This window comes from Pristiophorus japonicus, chromosome 29 (genome assembly GCF_044704955.1).
Source record: "Pristiophorus japonicus isolate sPriJap1 chromosome 29, sPriJap1.hap1, whole genome shotgun sequence".
Lineage (NCBI taxonomy): Eukaryota > Metazoa > Chordata > Chondrichthyes > Pristiophoridae > Pristiophorus > Pristiophorus japonicus.
In genome coordinates, this window is record NC_092005.1 from 3687906 (window position 1) to 3697034 (window position 9129).

Sequence of the window (9129 nt, forward strand, 5' to 3'; positions counted from 1 at the left end):
AACCAACTACTGCAGAGCCCAGGCCAATGATTGAACTCAGTTCGTTCTGCTCTATATGGAGGTCAGTTACACACCGAGTGAATTGGGACAATTTAAACATTGAGGTTCGGAACTTTCGCATTGAGAATGTGGAAGCAGAAAAGAAGAGGAAAGGAAAACAATGTTTCAGAAATAGGATTCAAATCGCAATTTCAATCGGTCTGTCTGGGTGCCGTTTTGAAAGAAACAGTGCCTCCAAACAGGTGCCGACCAGTTTATGATTCTGGAAATTCAGACTGTCCAATAGAAAGACAAATAGAAGCATAGGGAAAGGTGCATTAGGAAGGTGAATGAAAAAAAAAACGTTTTCACACAGAACTAATGTTGCGTTCGGGATGGCCACCTGCAGCCTGAATACATTAATGTGACAACAGTTCATTAATTTTAGGAGGTTCGGTGCTTGACAATACAAGTAGAAAAGGCAACGTCACTGTCTCGGTCTCAAGTGGTCTGCTTATCAAGAATAGCCACACATTTATCATGGCTTTACAATGTGTATCTCCAACTGCGTTCGTCTTAAGCATTCGGCTCGTCGTTCTAGGGATATGATTCTTGCTAAGGGTTGTAAATTGCGAGAGATCCTGGGTTTATATCGCTTACAAGCCCGCCTTTTGCCGGCGACGTTTGAATTGCAGTTATCAGTGTTATAAAAAAAGACTTGCATTGATATAGCGCCTTTCGTGACCTTAGGACTTCCCTAACTGCTTTACCGTCATTGAAGTACTTTTGAAGTGCAGACACTCTTGTAATATAGGAAAAGACGCGCCCAAATCACCCCACTTGAACCTCAATTCCTTGGGATTTTTAAGCACTTGCATTACACCAATGCAGGAGAAATAAAACCCTGTTTGAGAAAAATTGATGTATACAAACGTACGCAATATGCCTGTCGACGTTATAGCTCGTCTGAGTCCAGATTAGAAGACTGCATATTCAAAACACGTCAGTGTCAATGCTGCTTCAATGTTATTCTTCCAAAATTCATATTTTCTTTGCAGACACATATTAACCAGGCCCTTGATCTAAAGCCCATCTCACTCTTTCCGCAGTGTCAGGCACAGAAGGGCCTGAGGTCCTCATTTATTTAAAGTAAAAGGACGCAAACACATTATCATTCAAAACCTGCCGCGTGGCCACAAACAGATTAAACAGAGCCAGACAGACAGACGGAATCGGAAAACAACAGGGAACGAACAAGTGATATTGACAAGGACTAAAAGCGCTTTGCGATCGGAAAATTGCCGGAACTCCTGTGGTTAATGAAAGGAGTTTTGATGGTTGACTTCCTTACACAATTTGCAATTCAGGAGAACCTGGTTCGTGGTTTGCAGAACAACCGAAAGACTTGGTCAGAGCCAACAGGCACCTGGCTACAATCAGCAACAGCGACGCAAATTTCATACAAGCTTGGGTAGCTCAGTCGGTAGGGTATGAGACTCTCAATCTTAGAGGCGTGGGTTCGAGCCCCACGTTGGACAGTTAAGTTTTGTTTTACTTTGATGTTGCTTTCACGGGAAAGCATCATTAATTAATCGATAATCTTCTTTTGCAAAATTAAAGAAATGCTAACTGAGGGAGAGTCGATAATATTCTTCAATCATTTTTCCAATAATAATAAAAGCAATCAACATTTTGAACCAGAAACCTAAAACACTGTAAAATGGGAACCCAAAAGCAAAATATTGTGGATGCTAGAATCTGAAATAAAATAAGAAAATACACGAAATCTCAGCAGGTCAGGAAGCATCTGTGGACAGAAAAACATTTCGGGTCGAAACCCCTTCGTCAGAACATCCGGTTGTTCAAAAGGAGCCAATGTAGAGGAGACCACATCGTGAACAGCAAATTCTGTGTGCTAAATTGAAAGAAGTGTAAAATGGAAAATAGTTTTATAGTTAACATGCAGAGCACAGAACAAATGATTTAAGTAAGGAGTCGCCCTCAGGTAGCATTCCTTTCATTATGCAAAACAATGTTGTTGGTTAATTACTGATGCTTTTCCATGTAAGCAAAATAAATAGTTATCACAAAATTCACAGGAGCTCGATCAAATTTCTGATCGAAATGCGCTTTTACTCCTCGTCAATATATATTTTCTATTCCCCAGTGTCTCCCGATTCTGTCTGCCTCTCTGGTTCTGTTTACTCAGTGTTGGCATCATGCAGGTTGATTTTGAACGAATGCCTCTGTTCGTGTCTTGGTACATTATATCAATGAGGCTTATCTACCTCACACTGGGGAAACAGTGAGATAGACTTAAGAGCTTTGAGCCTAGGCAACAGAAGGCACGGCCACCAAATTTAATCAACATCGTTATCATAGGCGGTCCCTCGAACGAGGATGACTTGCTTCCACACCAAAAGGGATGAGTTGCAGATGTTTCAATGTAGGACCCGATATTCCAGTCCTGAATTCCAGGGGTGGAATATACCTGTGCTTGGATCATTGTACATCAAGGCACAGCCTTGACAAAGCTAGATCTTGATCCAGTAGCAAGGATTAACCAGGACTTATGGAGACCTGCGCTGTTACACGGAACTTGTGCGCACATATAGCGTTTCCCACGGTAAATGAAATACCCTAACGATTATAATTAGGGATGGCCGGGAGCGCAGAATTAAAATGTTGCAGACATCTCTCGAGGGATGTGTAGATGGAGTAGATTACAGAGATAGGGATGGGCGAGGCCATGCAGGACGTGAAAATAAGGAAGATAATTTTGAAATCGAGGCGTTGCTGAACCGGAAGACAATGCAGATCAGGGAGCACAGGGGTGTGGGGTGAGCTGGAATGTTGCGCGTTTTGGATCACCTCTAGATTACGTAGGATTGACTGTGGAGGCCAGCCTGGAGCGCATTAGAATAGTCAAGTCTTGAGGTAACAAAGTCATGGATGAGGGCTTCCCCAGCGGATGAGCTGAGGCAAGGGCAAAGACGGCCGATGTTACAGAGGTGGAAACATGCAGTTAGTTATGCTACGGATATGTGGTCAATACGTGATTTCAGGTTAAATATTACACCAAGGTTGTGAACAGTCTGCTTCAGCCTCAGACAGAAGTTAGGGTGAGGGTTGGAGTCAGTGGCTAGGGATAAGTGTTTGTGACAGAGACTGAAAAAAATGGCGTCGGTCTTCCCAATATCCAAATGGAGAAAATTTCTCCCTATCCAGAACTGGATGTCAGACAAGCCATCTGCCAATGTCTATATTACCCTGTATTATGATCACTGTTCCAGTCTCAACTCCAGTATTGTGTCTAATTCTGAGCACCACACATTAGGAAGGATGTGAATGCCTTAGCGTGGGTGCAGTCAAAAGATTTACAATAATCATTACAAGAATGCGGAAACCTTAACTTACAGGATATTATAGTTAATCCATGCTGGGAGCATGACCATACATCATCTTTTCCTCTATTGCTCTCTGGAGAATCGCTGCAGTTCACTGCCTGAGTGAAGGCCCTCTCCTCATTTACATTTTCTTATGATGCTTTGTTGACAGTCACAATCCTGCTCCAGCTGCAACTTGGAATTATAAAATCATACCGCGCAGAAGGAGGACATTCGGCACATCATGCTTTTTGAAAGAGCTATCCGGTTAGCTTCACTCCCCCTGCTCTTTCCACATAGCCACGCCATTTTTTTTCCTTCAAACATGTCTCCATTTGAAAATTACTTTTGAATCTGTTTCCTTCACCCTTTCAAGCAGTGCATTCCAGGTCATGATAACTCTCTGCCTAAAAATAATTCTCCTCATCTCACCTCTGGCTTTCTTCCCAATTACATTAAATTTGTGTCCCCTGGATACCGACAGTGTTGCCAGTGGAAATAGTTGCTCCGTATTTACTCTATCAAAACCAGCTATGATTTTGAACACATCAATTAAATCGCCGTGTAAGCTTCTTTTCTCATCGGAGAACAATCTCATCTTCTCCAAACTCGCCACATAACTGAAGTCGCTCATCCCTGGTACCATGCTCGCAAATGTCCTCTGTATCCTTTCTGGGGCCTTGATATAGTTCCTAAATTGTGCTGCCCAAAAATGGATACAATACTCCAGCTGAGGCCTAACCAGGGATTTATAAATGTTTGGCATAACCTCCTGGCTTTTTTATTGCGCTATTTATAAATCCAAGAAGCCTCTATGCTTTTTTAACAGAATTGTCAACTGTCCCTACTGCCCCTTGCTTATCCACTATTGGGATGTATTTAGCGACTGCTACCGTGAAGACTGATATCTCCACAATCTGCAGCTACCTAGCCCGGCATAGCCCTAACTCTACGATTAGCATCAAGCCAGGGACCAAACCATGTACAATGAGATGTGTGAAAGATCATGCTCGGAGCAAAACCACTTGCACCGAACAATGATGAAGCTGGATATGGAATCAAGGCGGTTAAAGGCAATTGAGATACAGGTCAGCGATGATCTACTGAAATGACACAACAGGGCTGAGGGGCTGAATGGATTCCTCCTGTATCCATTTGTCTATCAGCATTTAGAAAATGTTACAAAACAGCTTTTTTCTGAAGCATATGGAAGAGCTCACATTTCCAATACTAAACTCCATCTGGCAGAGTCTCCCCCCATTTTCTTGCAACCAAACCGCAGGTAGTGAAAACGTGGAAGTAAAGGTCCTGTCCCTGTGTGGGGTCGAACCACCAACCCCTACAATTAATAGACAATCGCACTGACCGATTCCACCACAGAGACACCGTAAAGCGCTTCCTACAATATCTATTAAAGCTAAAACGTCAGGTCATTGAGCGAGATAGAAACTGGCCACTATATGTTTGGTTGTCCCCATGAAAGAATGCAACATTCATTGTCGAAACACGGAAGTAATCGTTAACGGAAAATATGTTGAACAAATTGATTTGAAAACCCGCTCTGACCCAGTAGCGCAGTTTATCAACCAATCGTGACGGTGAGAAAATAACGTGGGACATGGGTTTTTTAAAACTGTTCTAATCTTCCCACCAGTTCATTTGCTATTTTATTCGTTCTTCAAAGTCGAGATCCGATATGCACGTGGTTGCTTCACTGGATGCCAAGGGATCCAGAAACTCCAGAGTCCAGGCCAATGATTGCACTCTGCTCTTTCTGCTCTATATGGGGGCGAGTTGTACCACGAAGTAGTTGGACGAATTTAAACATTGAGGGTCGGAACTTTCTCTTTGAGAATGTGGATGCAGATATGAATAGAATAGGGTAATACCGGGTAAGCGATATGATTCAAATTGCAGTTTCAATCGCTCTGTCTGGGAGCCCTTTTAAAATAAACCGTGTCTCCAAGCAGGGAACATTAAGACGGATTGCAAACGTTTCTATAGATATGTAAAGAGAAAAAGGTATGTAAATACAAACGTAGGACCCCTGCAGTCAGAATCAGGGGAAGTCATAACGGCGAACAAAGAAATGGCGGACCAAATGAACAAGTACTTTGGTTCGGCATTCACTAAGGAGGAAACAAACAACCTTCCGGATATAAAAGGGGTCAGAGTGTCTAGTAAGGAGGAGGAACTGAGGGAAATCCTTATTAGTCGGGAAATTGTGTTTTGGAAATTGATGGGATAGAAGGCCGATAAATCCACAGGGCCCGATGGACTGCATCCCTGAGTACTTAAGCAGGTGGCCTTGGAAATAACGGATGCATTAAAAGTCATTTTCCAACATTCCATTGACTCTGGATCAGTTCCTATCGAGTGGAGGGTAGCCAATGCAACCCAACTTTTTTAAAAAAAGGAGGGAGAGAGAAAACAAGGAATTATAGCCCGGTCAGCCTGACATCGGTAGTGGGTGAAATGATGGAATCAATTATTAAGGATGTCACAGCAGCGCATTTGGAAAATGGTGACATGATAGGTCCAATTCAGCATGGATTTGTGAAAGGGAAATCATGCTTCAAAATCTTCTGCAATTTTTTGAGGATGTTTCCAGTAGAGTGGACAATGGAGAACCAGTTGATGTGGTACATTTGGACTTTCAGAAGGTTTCGACAAGGTCCCACACAGTAGATTAATGTGCAAAGTTAAAGCACATGGGATTGGGGGTAGTGTGCTGACGTGGATTGAGAACTGGTTCTCAGACAGGCAGCAAAGAGTAGGAGTACATGGGGACTTTTCAGAATGGCAGGCAGTGACGAGTTGGGTACCGCATGGTACTGTGCTCGGGTCGCAGCTGTTTACACTGTACATTAATGATTTAGACGAGGGGATTAAATGTAGTATCACCAAATTTGCGAATGACACGAAGTTGGATGGCAGTGTGAGCTGCGAGAAGGATGCTATGAGGCTGCAGAGCAACTTAGATAGGTTAGGTGATGGGCAAATGCATGGCAGATGAAGTATAATGTGGATAAATATGAGGTTATCCATTTTGGTGGTAAAAACAGAGAGAGAGACTTTTATCTGAATGGTGACAGATTAGGAAAAGGGGAGGTGCAACGAGACCTGGGTGTCATGGTACATCAGTCATTGAAGGTTGGCATGCAGGTACAGCAGGTGGTTAAGAAGGCAAATGGCATGTTGGCCTTCATAGCTAGGCGATTTGAGTACAGGGGCAGGGAGGTGTTGCTACAGTTGTACAGGGCCTTGGTGAGGCCACACCTGGAGTATTGAGTCCAGTTTTGGTCTCCTAACCTGAGGAAGGACATTCTTGCTATTGAGGGAGTGCAGCGAAAGTTCACCAGACTGATTCCCGGGATGGCGGGACTGACCTATCAAGAAAGACTGGATCAACTGGGCTTGTATTCACTGCAGTTCTGAAGAATGAGAGGGGACCTCATAGAAACGTTTAACATTCTGATGGGTTTAGACAGGTTAGATGCAGGAAGAATGTTCCTAATTTTGGGGAAGTCCAGAACCAAGGGTCACAGTCTAAGGATCAGGGGTAAGCCATTTAGGACTGGGATGAGGAGAAACTTCTTCACCCAGAGAGTGATGAAACTGTGGAATTCTCTGCCACAGAAAGTTGTTGAGGCCAATTCACTAAATATATTCAAAAAAGAGTTGGATGAAGTCCTTACTACACGGGGGATCAAGGGGTGTGGCGAGAAAGCTGGAATGGGGTACTGAAGTTGCATGTTCAGCCGTGAACTCATTGAATGACGGTGCAGGCTAAAAGGGCCGAATGGCCTACTCCTGCACCTATTTTCTGTGTTTCTATGTTTCTATGTGCGGAGCAGGTTGTGATTCTGCAAATTGAGACATGGCATTTGAAAGAAAAATGGAAGCACAGGCAAACAGGCAAGAAGAAGGGAGCTAAGGAAAAACGATTTCCACAAGGAAATGAAGCAGAATCTCCTCCGCTCCGCTCGGGGTGGCCGCCTGAAGCCTGAATAAATTAAAGTCTCTATAGCTCATTAATTGTAAGAGTGGGACACTCCGATGCTTTCCAACACAAGTAGAAAATCCAACATCACTGTCTCGGCCTCAAGTGGTATACTTAGCAGGAAAAGCCACACATTTATCATGGTTTTCCTGCTTTAGTCTTAAGCAGACGGCTCGTTGGTCTGGGGATAGGTTTCTCGCTGTGGGTTGTAAGTTGCGAGACGTCCCGAGTTGATATCCTCGACGAGCTCTCATTTTGCCAGCGACCATTGAACTTGCAGTTGAGAGTGCTGCAAAGAAAGTCTTGCACTTATATAGCGCCTTTCATGCCCTCAGGATTTCCCAAAACGCTTTACAGTCATTAAAGTACTTTTGAAGTGCCGTAACTGTTATAGTGTAGCAAAAGGTGTGCTCAAATTATCCCACTTATCTTTCAACTCTTTGTGATGTTAAACGAATGCAGGATAAATAAAACTGTGCTTGAGAGATATTCGTGTATACAAACATCCGCAATGCGCCTGTAGACCTTGTGGCGCAACGATAGCGCTTTACACTTTAAGTCAAAATGGTGCATGTTCAATATTATTCTTCCGAAAGTAATATTATCTTTGCTGACACATATTAACCAGACGCTTGCTCTAAGCTCCATCTCACTGTTTCCCCAGTGTGAGGCAGAGATGCGCCTGAGGTCCTCATTTATTTAATGTAAAAAGACACACACACGTTATAATTCAAAACCTGCCCGTGGCCACACACAGAATAAACAGAGCCAGAGACACAGGGGGAATCGGGAAACACCGAGGAATGGATAAGATATGTTGACAAGGAGTAAACGCGCTTTGCGATTGACAAATTGCCAGAATCCCTGTGGTGAATGGAAGGGCTTTTGATGGTTGACCTCCTTACACAAATTGCATTTCAGGAGGAGCTGGTTCGTGGTTTGTGGAACAAGGTAAAACCCTCGGGTAGAGCCAAGAGGCGCCTGGCTACAATCAGCGACAGGCATGGCATTTTAAGCAAGCCTGGCTAGCTCAGTCGCTGCAGCACAAAACTCTTAATCTTAGGATCGTGGGTTCGAGCCCTACTTTGGGCGATAAACTTTTATGTTGCATTCACGGGAAAGCATCACAAATTATCCGATGACCTTGTTTTGCAAAATGAAAGAGATGCTAACTGAGGCAGTGTCGATTATATACAGCAAACATTTTTCCAATAATAATAAAAGTGATAAATATTTTAAAGAGAAAACTAAAACACGGTACAGTGGAACACAAAAGCAAAATACTGCGAATGCTGGAATCTGAAACAAAACAGAAAATACTGGAAATCTCAGCAGGTCAGGCAGCATCTATGGACTGAAAAACATTTCTTGTCGAAGTCCCTTCGTCAGAACTGCTTATAGTTCGAAAGGAGCCAATGTGGAGGAGACCACATCGGGAGCAGCGAATTCAGTGTTCTCAGTTGAAAGGAATGTAAAATGGAATATTGTTTAATAGTTAACATGCAAAGCACACAAAAATTGATTGAAGTATCGAGTCTCCCTCAGGTAGCATTTGGTTCATTGTGCAAAAGAATGTCATGGGTTCATTACAGATGCCTTTCCATGAAAGCAACTTAAATAATTATCACAAAATACACAGGAGTTCAGACAATTTACTGATTGCAAAGCGCTTTTACTCCTCGTCACTATATATTTTCTATTCCCCAGTGTTTCCCTATTCTGATGCCTCTCTGGCTCCGGTTACTCAGTGTGTGGCATCTT

General features: G+C 43.2%; 1 non-coding gene across 1 annotated transcript; it reads left to right on the top strand.

The window, feature by feature from the left end:
* Window positions 1-1444: 1444 nt before the first annotated feature.
* Window positions 1445-1517, top strand: trnae-cuc (transfer RNA glutamic acid (anticodon CUC)). Its single transcript has one exon. It is a non-coding gene; the product is annotated as a tRNA-Glu (tRNA).
* Window positions 1518-9129: the final 7612 nt, after the last annotated feature.